Consider the following 17,198-nt stretch of genomic DNA (forward strand, 5'->3'; position numbering starts at 1 on the left):
ATTATCCCCCTGCAGCTGAAGTGATGATTGGACCGTCAACGTCCAGCTTACATCAGCTTTCATCAACAAGCCATAAGTGTTTATTTTTGTGTTATTTTTCTCTTGACTTTCGCACACATATTACTTTTGATGTTGACGAATCGGAGCTAAGTACGCCCTCGGGAGCTCTCGGGGCCGATTCGGTGATGTGTGCTGCCATTTGTAAGCCCATTGTTTGACACTGCACTGTCAGCTGATCATGTAGGCTTAGTCAGTGGAATTGTCAAGTAATGAATCAATTTCATACTGACTGTTCTTCTCTATCAAGCCACTTATTTTGCTCATATTTGAGTGGAAAGAAAATACATTCCTCACATTCTTCCACTCATGCGCCTGCATTTAGCAGACGATTTTGCACATAGCCAATATACATGCATGTAAAGACTGTTGTTTGAGACTCTAAACAGCGATTCTCCTCAAATTTATAATATAATTCAATAGGGTGTTGCTGCAGCTTCATAGTAATGTGAAGAAGGGCTGTTTAAACTCAAGTGATTTCTATTATGATGCCTTTCCAGCTCAACACGGGGTTAAATGAGGGAAAGTGTAGGATTGTTATTTCCATAACAAAACGTCACCATGTTACCCAGATTTTTTTTTTTTCATTGATGCTCTTGAATTATTTTTCTTTTCCAGTAAGCAATATAATACAATGGAATGCCCAACATGTGAGGAGCTATTTCATTTTAAGGTTGAAGACAGAAAATTTATGAGCAACCAGCGGAATGCAGACAAGGAATTATTTGAGGTGTGTCCATTTAGGGGATTTTTAACAAGTATAATTTAAGAGTGGGTAACAAGGCTAATTATCTAAGAGTAAACATAACATGCCGTCCTATTTCTCTTGTATTTTTTTTTTCCTCTTTGTGAAATGTGGCAGCTTTTTTTTTTTTTTTTTGTTCAGCACACGGAGCAAATTGTTTGGCTTTTTTTTTTTTTTTTCTTTATCTGCACTTCATTTTGTGTTTGTGCGCTACCTATTTGAAGTGAATATGTGTGACATTTGGGCATGGCACAGTGTGAACAGACAGGCCATCATTGGGACGGGGCTGCCGGCTGTTTGTTTAATGCCTTGCCTACTGTGAAAGTCTCCCTGAAACAGGCGCAGTAAATATCTCCATTGATCCAGAGGCAGGGGGCCCTACGATGATGTAGTGGCGAAGAGCCACAGGAGTAAATCTAACCGACAGTAATCCAATCCCATTCTCAGGGCTCTGGGATCTGAGATAGGTGCTTTAAATCCAAAAGTGTGCCTTTTTTGCACAATTTCTCTGCCCTTGTTGGTCCTGCTTCTCTTGCTGTTTTACCTCCATGTCTCAGCTCTAGAGTCAATCCATAGCTTGCTCAAGTCCCACAATGACGTCGCCTATTCAGCCTGATGCTCATTCCAGCCTCGTGCCTGTGTCCGATTCGCTCCCACATTTACTTTTGCTTGGACTTCAAGAGCAAGCTCCAAAGTTAAGAGTGTGAAAGGTGTGTGTGTGTGTAATAACACTCCTCAGGTAATCCATGTTCTCTGCGAACGATAGAGGGATACGTTAGAAACTCTGAATCCCCATTAGGCTGGAATTTCCCTTTGATGGCCAAAAGCTGCCTACCTAGCGCTTGACTGGTTGCTTGGCTGCTCCAGCAAGTGTTAGTTTTCATGCAGGCTCTCAAGATGACAAAGTTACGCACTCCAGATCCCCTGGAATAGGACTGTGTGGTTTACAAATTCAAATTCTTTCCTGTATGGATTGTTGAGAGTTGCTGAAGTGTGGCGCACTTTAGCCTGGTGAGCATTTTGAAACATTAACAGTATGAGCAGCGGTGCTCACCAAAGACGATGCCTGTGGTTCCAAGTTCACATGACAATTGTTTTTAATGTACTTGACTGCATGCATCCGACAGTAATCAGCGGTTAGAAAAGCCGGCAATTAAGGCTGCTGGCCAGACAATTAGGGAAAACTGCACCGCTAATTTAAGAGCTCTAATGAGAAATATGGCAAATAAAATTTGTGACGTTTTCCTGCTTTTGTGCACCTGTCTTTGTGTGTACGTGTGTGTATTTTAGTCCAACATTAAGCTACTTGCTCCATCTCTTCTGTGAGGTATGTGAGCGGAGAACAAGCCCCTGACATTTGCTCACATCTCATAATACTTTTAAGTTGATACACCTAGTAGGCCTCTGCACTAACAAAGAAGCACTGTATATTCCTGTCTGAAAGTCTAACTGGCCGGTACGAAGCAGGTTGAAAGGCACTCCTCTTATGTTGTTGAAGTCAAGATGGGGGTGGATTTATCTCGTGCAGTTAGGTGCTTAAAGAAAGCGGGGGAAAGAAGCGTAGGGAGAAGGTGGGGGTGTCTTGGAAAATCAATGAATGTGTGGACCATAGTGGTGGTCTACCTGAAAGGGAACACGTCATCAATTAAACAAACTTGGTGAACAGGGACAATTCATCAGAGTGCGGCGTGGATCAGCTACTGGGTTCAGCTTCGACGTGACAAATGCCGGACCTCCTCTGTGTGCCCAAGGTTGCCGATCGATAGAGATCATCATTGTGATGTGGCCTTTTATCTCACAACCTGCTCCCCGAAGCCTTATATTATTCCCAACACAGAGATCTCAAAGGAGGAGGAGGGTTGAGAAGGGCACGAGCCTGATTGTATCTTTTATTCTCAGAACGTATGGGCATTATTTGTTGGAACTGTTTTCATGGCTTTTGACGATGAGCCTTGTCCTCAAGCGGGAAAGTTCTCAGGCTTTTTATTGGGTTTTGTACCATGCTGTTGCAGTTTGTTTCATCCCGAGATTATTCGTCTGCAGATGAATATCACTCCGGCTAACATGTCATTGCTCGCTGAGGGATTGAATCCTCTCAACACAAGCCTGCTCCCCCTCAGTGGCACTTATTCAAATGTGTCAAATCCGGCTGAGAGGAAAGCCTCCTGGCTTGATATTGATTTGTGCCATTATGGAATTCCATGCCAATAAACTGTCATGACTTACTGTAACAGTCCAATGATTAGGCTCCACTTCAGTCACATGACCACCAAGAGCTTCCTCATTATCAGAGGCCATTATGAGAAAATGGAGTTTTGCAATTGAGTTATGTAATGATAAATATTGACTTATTTCAGCTTTAATCGTCTGGCTTAACTGTGTTATCAGTGTATGGGCCTATAGAATTGCCAGTAATTGCAGTATTGTTATGCACATCATGATCCACTCTTTTTGTTTTTTTCTTTTTTAACGGTTCCATTTCATGTGAAACCATATCAGACGCGCGTTTTAAACTTTGATGTAATGTCTGATTTGTGAAGTGAAGCTTCTTAAAATAGGGCATGCTGAGAAAGACAATCTCATTCCTACGGTACAGTACCAGACCTGATTTAGGCGGTCCATTAACATTTTTCTATCCATTAAAATAGAAATGAAATGAGAAAGCGACTTCTTAATTTTATGTGAATGTGTCAAAATGAAACAAAACAAAATAAACATTTTGCAAACTAACACAAAAGTCCTGTTTTGCCCACTTACATCTTAAGCTACAGGCTTATTTTATTCACTTCACAGTCTTTGTCAAATCTGTTCAGTTCCTTGTGAGTGCTGCAACTTTACACCTGGGTTGTAGTGTAAAATATGCATGCGGCCACTATCAGTTACATGCTTCTAGCTTGCTCCAGCTGGGAGAAATTGAGGATATTACAACTCGCTCTGTGTTTCACCAGCCAGCCCCAGTCTCCCAACACTGATTTGAACTAGTCTCTGCTATCTGTTGTTCATTAGATGAGATTTCAGTCCCACCAGTAGCTGCAGGAATGAATAAAGGCAAGGCTTGCAAAACTACACCAGCAGCAGCTTGACAAAAATGGCAAGGTGGGCTCTTGTTCTATTCCTATTGTAATTGTATCTGAGCATTTGTAGTTTAACACACGGCTGCTATTATTTTAACCCATTCAGTACTATTTTCAAAGTTTGTAGTAATAAATAATGTTGACGTTACATTTTCTTACACTTTCCCAGGTTTTTACTGCATAATTGGACATTTAATGATACTGAGGTTACTAAAGTAGTAGAGGGGGAAAGAATGATGCAAAGCACTGAAATTGCACCAGGCCTTGATATACTGTACAGCGTGTGCATTGAACATAAGAAGGCCAGCCTCAGCAGATCCTGCAAAACCCACTTGACTCATACTGTTTTTTTGATGCAGCCACATTGTGAACAGTACTTTGCTGATGTATGGAATTTGGGGAGTTCAGAGTTGTCACTGTCAGTGATTGACATGATGAGCGGATCAATGTAAAAGCCTTTCTGCCAAGCAATAATCCATCCAAACTGATCACGCTTAAAATTGCCTGGGGATATTGATTGCATGTGCAGGCCCAGAAAACACCATAAGCACTGTGCAATAACAATCAAGTTGGTTAAGGAGGGAGAATTTTTTTTTCCTCCCCTCCTCTTTAGCATTACTCATTCTCTTCATTTCACATGCACCGAGCATAGAATGTTTTTCACATAAATGATTGTGGTCTTGACTTTGATCCATTTGTGAAGGCCTGTGTGTCTAACATCTCTTAAACTGCAGCATGCTTGGCGGCAAGTTATTACAATCAATCGTTTGAATCAGCACATAGAAGACAAACTAGTCATATGTGTATTTTCTTTTATGTGTTGTGATATCTGTATTTTAAACTATTGTATTTGTAAGACGCAGATAAAGAATACACAGTAGAGTGTGTCAGGAAAGTAAATGCCATCTGTAACCTAACTTGATTTCTGAAATGCCACAAGTTTATGGCTCTTTGTATAATTGCTCAACATGCTAAATTATAAACAGTTAGTGTGCACGTGGGACACGGTTTGTCCCATTTTAGCATCACTGCAACACTAGCGGTAGAACTCCCGGAACCTCAGTTTCATAAATTCCAAATGAATCACTCTTCTTGGAAACTTCTTTTCCAGTTTGTCTTTATGAAAGACCCACATGCAACAGGTTCAGGACATAATGTGGCCATTAGGCACTAACCATGGGATAAGTATTCTCACCATGGCCTAAATAAAGAGAGATAAAATGAGTCATTTTGCAGCAGCAGGTTCCCACCGTGGCAGCCTGCAATACACTATGTAGGACAAAGCTGTCCATGATCACAGTAGACCATTGCATTACACCTTATCATTTCCTCTGGAGCTGAAACTCAAACTGAGACTCATCAATAATGCACTTTTGATCTCCCATTCAGAAGATCTCAATGGCAGATCAAGCTACTGTAGCGTCTTCTCTCCACTCTCTGCCTCAACTTCTTCCACAAACTCTTCAGAGCAATGTCCACACGTATAAATTCACATGACTGATCACAGTCTCCAATGTCCAGGGCCCTCATTTGGGAGTTTAGCTTTCTGCATAGATTTTGCCATTAGAACAACTCATTTAGCCTTTTCTTCTTGTTTTTTTTTATTAAAACCCACACAAATGGATGCCTACATAATGAGGTTTTCTTCTGTTGGCCAGAGCAATAAAATGTCAGCTGTTGTCTCTGGACAAAATGATATTCTGACTATACTGGGTGAGAGATGCTCCTCTATTCAGCTCTCTTACTACCTAACTGAATTATTAAATACTCAGAATCTAGTTAAGCAGTGTACATTTTCCTAAAGGTCAGAAAGTTCATTAACTATGGACTGCCATTGATTGTATCCTTGTGTATTTCTCTGCTTGGTGTAGTTTTTCGACCTTGGTTATTGAGTATGTACAAGTGCTGCAACAAGGCTGCCACTCTGCTGCTACCATGAAAGTTACCATATGGTTTACTTTCCTGCTTTAATGTGATCTAAATGTGAACAAAACACACTGTAATCCTTTAGTTGTTAAATCTGCTTTTATCAATTACACTTTAATTTCAGATTCTTTTTGCAAATATATTGAAGGCAACAGTTCCAAAGGTTGTCCTCTTTTCCCCTGTGTCAATTTGAGCCAGGTTCACTGGCTAAAGAACCATTCAGTGTCAAGACCACAAGCTTTTCCCCCCTTGGCTGTATCTTTAAACTGAAAAATCCATAATGACTATGACAGCTGCAGTATCTGTTTCACAACAGTCTGCTCGTGTCAATCAGCATAATGCCGATAAAGATCTGTATTTTGATTGAATGTGTGCAAAACTACTCATACTTTACACGACTGACTTTGATGTTAAACCATTTGAAATCATATCAGATGCTGCACGATGAACAAACACCCCAATCAGCAGAGATGATTTCATAAAGAGGGCTCTTGGGTTTCACCGTCATAAATAACTCATGGTAATCCCATATTTCTCTGACTTCTCTCATTTGAGCTTGGGATGGAAAGAGGGCAGTTGTGACAAACACTGTTAGCGCAGCTGCCAAGCCGTTCTGACCTGGCTTTATGTGTCTTGGCTGCTCTGGTTTCTCTGAGCAGAGACCTACTGTTTGAGGTGATGTCCACATCTTTACCTTTTTTGTTTTTTTCTATCATGCGTTTTGTGAGGTAACACTAAGCAAAAGGCTGTATTTTGTGTAATCTCTGTGGTCTTTCATGCTGTGAGTACTGTTGCTGTTTTGGGCTCCCTCCTTTACAATGATAATAATGATAACAATGTGTCAGGGCATGTGCGTATGAGTGCGCACGTGCCACTCTGTAAGGATTTTTGAAATGGCTTGATTCATAGGTCATGGGTTCCCCTGCTGAGACCTCTTCCTACATGTGCAATTTTCCAAAGCCAGCCACTTGCCAAGCAATAATTATGCTGAAGTTTTCAATTACACTCCTTCCATTTCATTAACAAAAAATGTTTGGCTATTGTATAATTAGATATATGAGCTTACCACTTACATTTAACATAGCCACTACACAGCAGCTTGATGGAAAACAGAGAGGGATTTTAGCATGTGTGCATTTACGGTGGTTTAGTAGTCTACTATAAAGCAAAATCAGCTAGACGTTGTACAGCAGACTTCCCCCTCCTTTTTTTCCATCATTTACAAAGGTCCTCTAATCTACAAGACATATACAGACCTTTAATTGAGTATCATGAGTTGTTTGATGGAGCATGGGAGGTTTTGTTAACATGCAAAGTACACGTGTGCACTTGTTAGATTCTGTATTATCAGTGGTTGATGCATGTAAATTTATACATTATGCGAGCAGACATTTGAACCACGAGCGCTAATGAGAGATTATTACTTACCGTAGGCACCGGTGTTAAATTAAACTAGAAATTTACTCAATAAGTAATTTTATTAAATGTTCTGCGTTTGTAAACTTAACCTATGTCTCCCCTTTGTCCCTGATGCAAAGTATGACCCGTTGATGATATTGTATAAAAAATTTAACTGTCCATCACTGTGGCTATCTTGCCATCTTAAGTGGCTGTACCCTGTTACCACACAGGATTGAGTTTCAGGGCAATGCAATCCAATACAAGTCGCAGAAAGTCTCCTCAGTGCTGTCATTTTGTCTGTTCCCTTTCACATCCCTCGCAACAGGTTTCCACCGGAGGCCAAGGTTGTTCTCAGTAAAGAGGTATGTGTTGCTGCTCTACCTACACTAGCAGAAAAACCGCAGAGCTTATTGTGACTAAAAGTAACTTATATGTTCAAGTTGACGTCTGGAGCGGGTATTTTAAAAGGCTCGTCAGTACATGATGAGCAATTCAAACTGAATCTGCAGGTCTCTAAATAATATAATACCACAAAGTTACTGATCACCTGAGATGTGCTTGACCTAGTTGCTTGACACCGTTGCATCGCTGATGGACAGCAATGCCCCTAGGTGTGTCTGCGATGTCAAAAAAGCTGACTGAGGCCATGCTGGAGACAAAAAAAAAAAAAAAAAAAAGAGAGAAAGAAATGAAGGAGGGACGAGTGATCTGATGACGCAGAGATAAAGTCAGCAGGGGACACAGTTTTAATGAGGCTGGCTTCTCATTGGAGCGCTAGCTAGATGTTCTGTTCAGCTGGGCTGTAAAGTGATCCCAGCCTGATATTCCCCAGCCCTGTCACAGAATTATTAAAAGCTCATCCTCTTAATGCAGAATCCACAGTGTCACCTTTCACAGGTCCTCACAGACACTTGCCCAGTTGGACTGCCTTTTTTTTTTTTTTTTTCCACAGGTAAGCTGGCATAGAAAATCCGAGCACCCAATTCAGCGTTACTTACTGTGAGTGGTGGAGCATGACACGCTTTCAGCCACACTTAATGTTCTTTTCTATCAGTCAAAGTTAGACATAAGTATTATGTATATGAGCCCTAATTCCCTGTCATTAGTGATACTAATTGCATTATGGCGGTCATCAGTTGCAAAAATGATCTCAAAGTGGTGTCCATTTTTAAGGCAATTTTGATACTAAATTGATTTTGCCCCTTTGTGCATAGGAGCAAGTCCCCTCAAGCCTGTACTAATTACATCCATAATCAAATGCATTCTGTGCCTCCCTGTTAATGACATTGATCTTTTGGAATATCCTAGCCTATATTCTGTGAGATTATTGGATAAAGTGCAGGGCGAAGTCTGCGTGACCCCAGGAGGAAGACGTCGTTGCAGACATAAGTGGGTATTAAATGGATATAATTGACAGTGACCCTTCCTGGCACTCTGCGCTGCTGAGGCCTCTGGTCCATAGATCATATAGCAGAGGGGATGAATTAGCATGGGCCAGGAATGGGAAAATTAAAATTAAGAAAAGGGAGATGGGCTGAGAGATGGATCAATGTTGAGCCAGTGGGCTTATCAGCTGATAGGGGCCACAGAACTAGTGGTCAAGCTTCAACTTTAGGGCAAAATGCATCAATTAGAAACTTTGCGCTCTTAATTTCAAACCAAACTTTACTTAAAACTTGGTCAGGTATTTATTCTGATGCATAGATTAAAATCAACATGCTTCCCCTTCAGTTATGTTGGAATCAGCAAACTAGTTAGGCACTGAATATGTTTGCTTATTGATTATTCAGAGGTCACAACCTTGCAGACCTAATCCATTGCGATAATGTAGACAGATGATTTGGAGCAAGATAAATCCAACCTTGCAACATATGATCAGAGGTTTCTACTTTGTACTATAAAGGCTAATAGAGTCTTGTCCTGTGTTTGTAAAATGCATCTAATTGTAGATTGTTTCAATTTCTATGACACACTGACCTCTCTTTACAAGTCTATCTGGCAACCGTTCCACCCCTGCACAGGTGGGTCCCATTGTAGTGTGTGTGTGCTGATTTCTGCTGTACTATTGGCATGATGAGGGTAATTGGAGTGTCGGTCGGGTGAATCAGTGCCAGCCTGGGTGGGCAGATTGCATATGATGATCGTGTTCTGACCAGATGGCTAGCTGGCACAAGGGCTTGGATTGACAGTGTGTGAATATGTATATTTGCATGCGAGTGTGTGCGTCTGTGTGTGTTTTCTGGGGGAGGTTAAGTGGCTACAAATAGCAATTTATCGTGACTGCTCATTTGGATATGTGCATTGAAACACTGTGCACATACACACAGACTCAAAGCTACAGTCTTCAAATCTGAAGTCAGATTCCTTATTCATTAGGCCACGGTGGGACCAGGACACAGTACTCGCTCTGTGCCATGATGTTTTTTTCCTGTTTTAACAGATTATGAATGAAAGTGGCTCACAAATGTATAGAACAGATAGCAGAGAGATGGGAGAGTCTGACTTGCTGAACACTCATATGAACCCGCCTCACCTAGAAACATAAGGGAGGTGTGTTATTGTCCAACTGAGACATTTTGAGTTATAATAAAAAAACAAAATAAAATAAAAATAAACATGCAAGTGATGACAGAGAATGCTTTATTACGTCAATAGATTTTTACAAGTGTATTATTTTCCTTGCACATGTGTGGTATAATTTAGATTCCTTCCATCATCAAAACAGCAGACCACTAGCAGACCACATTGCGGTGGCCAGTCTCTCGTCCATGTCTAAAATCCAAGCCACTTGGAAATGTATTACTTTCGAAGATGACAAATGGCTCCAGCAAAGTTTTGCACATGCGGCCGGATAAAGTTTATCTTTAGGGCATGTGCAGCTGCCAACAGTACTTCCAGAAAACTTTAATCTTTCCTTTCAGAGGCTCACTTCCTATTTCTGCGCAGGGGACTTGATGAGAGGCAGACTGGGGGTGTTTTGACACCCGTCTGAGGAAACGATCGCAGTGAGTGGGCCCGCTGCTGCTGCTGCTGTAGCAGTGCAGGCTGTCTATTGTGGTTCCCGCTGGCTGTTTCTCTGTAACTTAGCACCCTGGCTACTTAATTAGAGCTTTAAGTTAGGGGAAAGTCAGAGAAGAGCACTTCTCCCAGTCAGCCAGGCATGTGGCTAAGCAACCAGAGGGAGGTGCTTTTATTGAGAATAATCCATCAGTGTGATCTGAGGTGCTGATAAATGATTAACCTGCGGGCTACATGATAAGCAGCTTATTAAATGCTACAGATATGTGATCCACGTGCAAGCAGATATTACACTGGGGTTGAGTCGCTCAGCCTCACATGTCAGCAAGTGGTGATGCTGGACTGCTGTACAGCAAACAAATAAATTTTAAAAAGCATGGAGCAAAGCAAACTGGCAACAGTAAACACTATTGATGTGGCCGGCAGATTTCATTACAACACTCTGCTGTTTCAACTAATGACTAACTTCTTCAGCAAAATCTAACATTGTGAGAACAGCAGCAGAGAGGGGGAGAGAGAGAGGGGGGGGGGGGAGGAGGGAGGGAGCATTACTGGAGTTGCTGTCAGTAGGGGGCTCAGGCCAAGTGGGAAAACGTCAGCACTGTCAATGGGAAGGAGGGCTTGATGTTGCAATGATAGGCCTCTGTAATGGGCACTTTGAAAGAACAATCAGTGCCTTCTGTGAATCATATAGGCCGGCATGTAATTCATGTTTGTGTCTGTGAATTTGTGCCAGAGCACGAGAACAAAAACTATTTGTAGTCTGTAGAAACTAAGCTAAAGGTTATGCACGTCCTTTTGAGTCGCACCATTGTGGCTCATAGTCTGACTCATAGTAGATCTTAAAGTTTGTTGGTTGTGTTGTTTAAATTTTTGGCTTCTTTATAAACTCTCGTATGCAAAGAATTTCCTGTTACAGAGTTTGTTGTTTTATTGTCAGATATTTTGGTGGAGGCCTACTCTGGGAAGTACAGTATCACATTCCGGGGCTTTTTATGTCTATTTGGTGTCCTAACATTATATTGGTGACATTTGAACACATTGAGATGAATGTTGAAATTAGATGCCACCTGCGTGTCACTGCCAATGCGTCAAATGATTGCTGGAAGAGGTGACATCATAAGCTAGTGCCACAAAACTAGGATCACCAGCACATGCTGGCTAAAAAGTCATCTGTCATTTCTTTCTATTTCTGTTTTATTGTTTGAGGTGTGAACTTTCAAATTAACACAATTAACAAAAGCTGGCCGGTGTCCATTCATGTACTTCAGTGCATCTGAGGAGACATGGAACATATTAAACGAGAGCATGTGATTCAAAATAAGTATATATGACGAGCACAAAAGAAAAGATGGATTCTAATTAATAGATTGATCTTTTTATCCCTGTCTTCGGTGTGTTTGGACACAAAGAAAGAAAAAGATTAATCTCTATTGCTTAAATCCCCTGCTCCTCCTACCTGATTAAAAATTCATAAGATGTATTGAATTGTGTGGAAAATACCAAAACATATGCAGTTTGATCAAGCGAGGATTAAAAGTGTCATTGTACTCGTCAATAAGGGTCGGTGGCAACGTGGCAGTATCACATTGACTCCTGCGTATTAATACTCAGTGTCCTATTGGGCCATCAGCTGATTGTTTGGAATGTAAATGATGCTGCTGATGGCTTTGGTGACTGATGGCTTAAATTCCAATTAATCAATTGCTTCATCAGTTTCCCTAATTCAGATCAAATATCTCCTGAGTGCACACTCTTCTTTCAGTGGTATTAGAAGAAATAAATGCTCTGGAAGTAATTTTCATCAATCTCGTGTACATGCCAATATCCCTCACAAGCCCGATCCAGGTTGAGAACTTAATGTCTTAAGTGTGTGTATATCCGCGCGCGCGCGCGTGTGTGTGAGTGTGTATAGCAGAGGGATTTGCATGTTAGAGAGAAACGCAAGGCAGAAAGATAGGGCTGCACGTGTACCTGTGTGCATTCATTTATTTCATTTTATTATGCTAAAATAACACGTGAAGCTAAAATACACGACTGAAGGTTACAGTGCAGTGTCTCCAGTTTGCATTTCACTCATGATAAAATCCCTGTGTATGCAATCAGCTGTTACATAACAGAGGGGTGTAAGCATACCGTACCTGCACGCTGCCTGATATCCCACCTCTCTATACATGAAGCAGTTATGACAGGTCATAAGATTCCATCTGTAAGGAAAGCGGCCAACCATATCAAATGAACCTGACGTGAGCTGGCCTTTTGTACTGCGGGCCTATACATATCGCTGCATCTCAAAACCCAAGCTGCCACGGAAGGCCTCATTGTGTGATAAGCCTGGTCCTAGTCAATTATACAAAATAAAATCAACTATTCATAAGAGGACTGTAATGGGATATTGGCTGACAGATTTAATAATTCAGTTTTGCTGAGGCTTAACTGGTATTAGTTTGTAGCTAATGGTTGCCTTTGTAAAAAATTCATTGAAGACAATGCTGGAGTGAGAAGATACACATAATTATGCCTACTTCATTTACTTTAGCCTCCCCTGCAATTTAACAGCAACTTCTAAAGAGTCCTTGACAGTTTAAGCATTCAGAAGCAAAGGTACTGTAATTTGATTTATGAATTTGATCCCACCCACCCCCTAATTTAATTCATCAATGTTTCAGAAGAAGCAATTATGCATTGTGCCGCAGCTCTTCATAGCTCCATTATCCAGTCTGAATATCTTTGTCAGAGGGTGTGTAATGGTATTGCAAAATATTCCATAATGGCTAGACAAGGCCTTGTCCCTTACACCCATTATTAGTGCATCCTTCTCCCCAAATTGAACTTCTTTTTTTTTAATAATAGCTTTTGACAATAGCAGATAACACGGACACAACTTAAGTTTAAGAGGCTGTGCAGAGCTATGCTTTGCTCACGGATGTGTTTCTTTCTTTTTTTTTTTTTCTTGTCTTTTGTTTCATGTTAAGAGCAAATATGCCACTTGCCAAAATGTCCCTGCTGATCCATGGGCTGCAGTGAGCGTTCATAATTTCAGCCATCTATTTCACATAGTGTTTTCATTTGCTCATTGTGGAATAACAGCAGCCAAAGTGTTTTTAATCTAATTAAAAATACATTCCTGCACACGATTACATTTTTGTGAGAATGTCTCCGTTCATTCCTTCACTCACTTTTCCATGTCCGCGAGTCTTTCTGTGTTGGCTTCACCTCTTTGGGTTGCTTCTCAGGAAGGAAAAAAAAAAAAAGCTTAATGGTGAGGAAAAACACTGTTTTGTTTGCACTGCATGGTGTGTATTATCCTGGCATGTGCGGGTGGCCAACAAGAAGTAGCTATCAGACCCCTGAGAACAAGCAGCAACGCATACAGCCCCTCCACCCCCCCACCACCCCTCGACAAATGCTCAGTGGTCGTGAACTACATCGATCTGGGGTATAATTCTCTATGAAATTGATGGATGAGGGCAGCCATTGACAGAAAGGGTAAAGACCACTTTGAGATGTCCCCTGTGAATAAGTATGATGGAAAATAGATTGTTGAAGAAGATTTATGTTTGTTCTCCACTGCCACAGGAGAGGGCCCCCCCACCCCCACCCCACTCCGCATACCCACACCAGTTCCGACCAATCAAACATGTCATTGTAGACAGATTAAACTTACTGGCTGCATTCAGCTACCAACTTTGTGACAATTAGTTCATTTTCAAAATGCATGATAGAAAAGACACTTATTATTATTATTATTGTTTTTTTTTTTTTCATTTTTATTAAATCTCTTTCATCTTTATTACAGTTTTGAAAGGTGATGTGGTTGAAAATTAGACAAATCAAATATACCGTTAATGATCGGCCATAAAGCAAAACTAATCTTAAAACGTATAAAAGTAATTGCATTTTTGGAAGTAAGAGAGTTTGTCATGTTTGCAAGAGTTTCATAGAGAAGAAGTTATGGGACTGTATAAAGTGAGAAATCCCCAGTTCCATTCAAATAAGATGATGTGATACATACAATAATGATATGATACATACCCCTTACCAGTACAGTGGGGGAACTGTATTTAAGTGCAAATTGAAATAAATAAAGCTAGATTAAGTGTCTTTGTGAAAGTTGTGTTAACTTTAGAAGAATGAACCCTATAGTGTGTTCAAATCTGCAAACTGTAGGATTTATTAGTTTGTTTCTAAACTGGAAACTTATTACAGACACAAAAGTCATTTCCTTGAGGCCACTGGGTTTGATCTCTGGTTTATAGTAAATATCACAAAAGAAGTCTAAATTTTAAAGCTGTAATTTGCAACTAGAGCTAGCGCTAGCATGAAGCTCCTTACCAATCCACTTTGCTCCACCCAGCTGTCCATAGTCCCTGCTTTGCTCTTCTACTGTCTGCAACGCTCGGCCTTGTCCTTTCAGAAATAGTTTTTATCAAATTACAGTAAACACGAATGCTCCAAAACCTGCTTATGAAGCACAAATGATTTAAATCGATTAGTTGCTGTCATGTGAGTCAACAGGAGGCATTTCACAATATCAAATAGCACTTTTTCACAATAGAATAAGTTTTGAATATTGTAGTTTTAAGTATAAAAAATTACTGTACCCCACATTACTGAACGGATCTCCTCTACTAATCATTTTTTGACAGGCCCTAGTGCTATCCAGAGTAAAATGATGCGTAGTATTTTTCCTAAGTATGGTTACATAGTTCTGTATAGTACTGTATTTCTGTTTGAACATGCATATGACCCAGTGGACTATTCTACTACACTAAATAATGAACTATGTACTGCAGTCATTCTATAGTCTAGTTTGACTGCACATGCTGCATTTCACTGAGCAGAAAGGCATTCACGAGCTGAGCTTAGTGAATGTGTGTACAGTATGTCTAGCTCCTGCACTGACTTCTCTGTGGTATAGTATTGTTTGGCTGCCAGCAGTGTAATCAGATAATACCACTGAGAGGTCAAAAACACTGCAAGCATTAGCTTCAGATTTCTGTCACCTTTTACAAAAACATCCAAAAGAGCCATTTCAAAAAGCATTCATAGCCTGCTGTAGGTACAGTGCAAATAAGTGCACTTTGAAAAGACTTCAGTAATTTGCACATTAACCACTATATTATAACATGAAATATCATGTGAACCAAATCTGAAACATGGACGTTTTTAACTTATTGAGTCTCACAGATCTTGACTCTATGGATATCAATTATTTGTTGGGCATTTGCTTGATCCACCTGTTGTTGATGTTTTTGAACTCCTGACTTTTGCTCTTGCAAAACCATCATTTTGATATATATTTATTTTGAAGTGTCTGTCGTTTAGTAAAAAGAGGATTAATTATAATAATTTGACTTTTTTCTGCAATACCACTAGTAGGTCATTATAAGGCACATAAACTGTGCAGATATCAATGGTTTCTGTTTCCTCTACAACGGTAAAAACTACTACAAAAATGCTTAAATTCATCTATACTCAGCTATACTTTGCGTTTAGTGCTAATGATCAAATGTTAGCGTGTTTACATTCTAAATTAACATGGTGAACATATGATACATGCTGCATGTTTAATGTTACAACCTTGTCTTAACCTGCAACTGCAAATATGTTTTGTAGTAAATGCCTTAGTTAGAGAAAGACTGTAGTTTTGTTTAAATCTGACTAAACTTGTTAAATCTCAAGTTACAACCAAACGTTTCTAAATAAAGCCAGACCATGCTATTTATAGTTTAGTGTCTAAACATAATTATAAATATCTTCAATTGTAAAATGTTTAATTAATGATAGTCTTACAGTCATGATCATTTTACTCATTTTCTTTCCCTCACAACCCTTGACATTGTTATTATTTTAAGGATCCAGCAGTGAAAAGCATACCTTCTATAATCAAATTGTAGAGGGTCAGAGGGGGCCAGCACAAGCATGATGTCCATGTTTAACTTTTGGTGTGTCATGATCTGCATCTTGTGTGGGCTATGCCTGTAGCTTCTTCCCATGATGCTCTGCTGGTAGGGGTCCTCTTCTTGTGTAGCCTTTATTTATATGATCCTCTATGAAAACATCACCTTTGGCATCCCAGAGGGTTGAAACTGGATAAAACTAGTATCAATTAGGCAGAGAAAAAAAAATGTTACTACAAACGATGTATCCAAAACTTCAGACCTCGGACAGTTTCTCTTTCATCGGATTGCCTGAGGGTAAAAAGGTCTCTCCTTGTTTGTATTTGATTTGGCAGTCGTTGCCATGCATCATTTGCTGTCAGCCCAATATGGGGACAATGAGGATTTTACCATCCTTTTTATTAAATCAGTTGCAGTGGATTGTGGCTTCATTTCATGACATGCCTGTAGATACTACAGCAAGACCTTGAATGATAAAACATAAAAAATATTGACAGAAAATTGATCCTGTCAACTACACACAAAACTAATTTCCATAATGCATGACCTGTAATTACTGATGAGGTCAGAGTGAATGTTAAAAGGGTTGTGTATCTGCATGATCTGGACGAGCAATCAGATGTATTGCAAATTCGATTGAGAATAAATGAGGAACTTCAATACAATAATAAATATTTTGTTGGATAATTTGATCAATTACTAGAATTGTTCTGTCATAAATATAAAATTTGACTCAAAATGTAGTAAAAATATTCACACAGCTCTGTTTAAACACAACACATGTTGCCACATGTATATAAACAGTAGGAAGTGCTTTGCAACTAAGGACATTCACATGTCTCCAGTTCTTTCATGATGTTTTTTTATCACATTAAGTCTACAGAAAGGATTAATATTGGTCAATTTACTTTACTTTTAACTTTTTTTATTGAACACCTGCAGGCTTTATTCAGGGCTGAAAAGTAGTCAATATAGACTAAAGTGCAGTTTTGCAGCAAAGACAAAATACAACATGATTTATTACATCAGGTTTTATTCATTTCACAATATTCAAAGTCATTTTTTCTGACTAGC

This window comes from Anabas testudineus, chromosome 16 (genome assembly GCF_900324465.2).
Source record: "Anabas testudineus chromosome 16, fAnaTes1.2, whole genome shotgun sequence".
Lineage (NCBI taxonomy): Eukaryota > Metazoa > Chordata > Actinopteri > Anabantiformes > Anabantidae > Anabas > Anabas testudineus.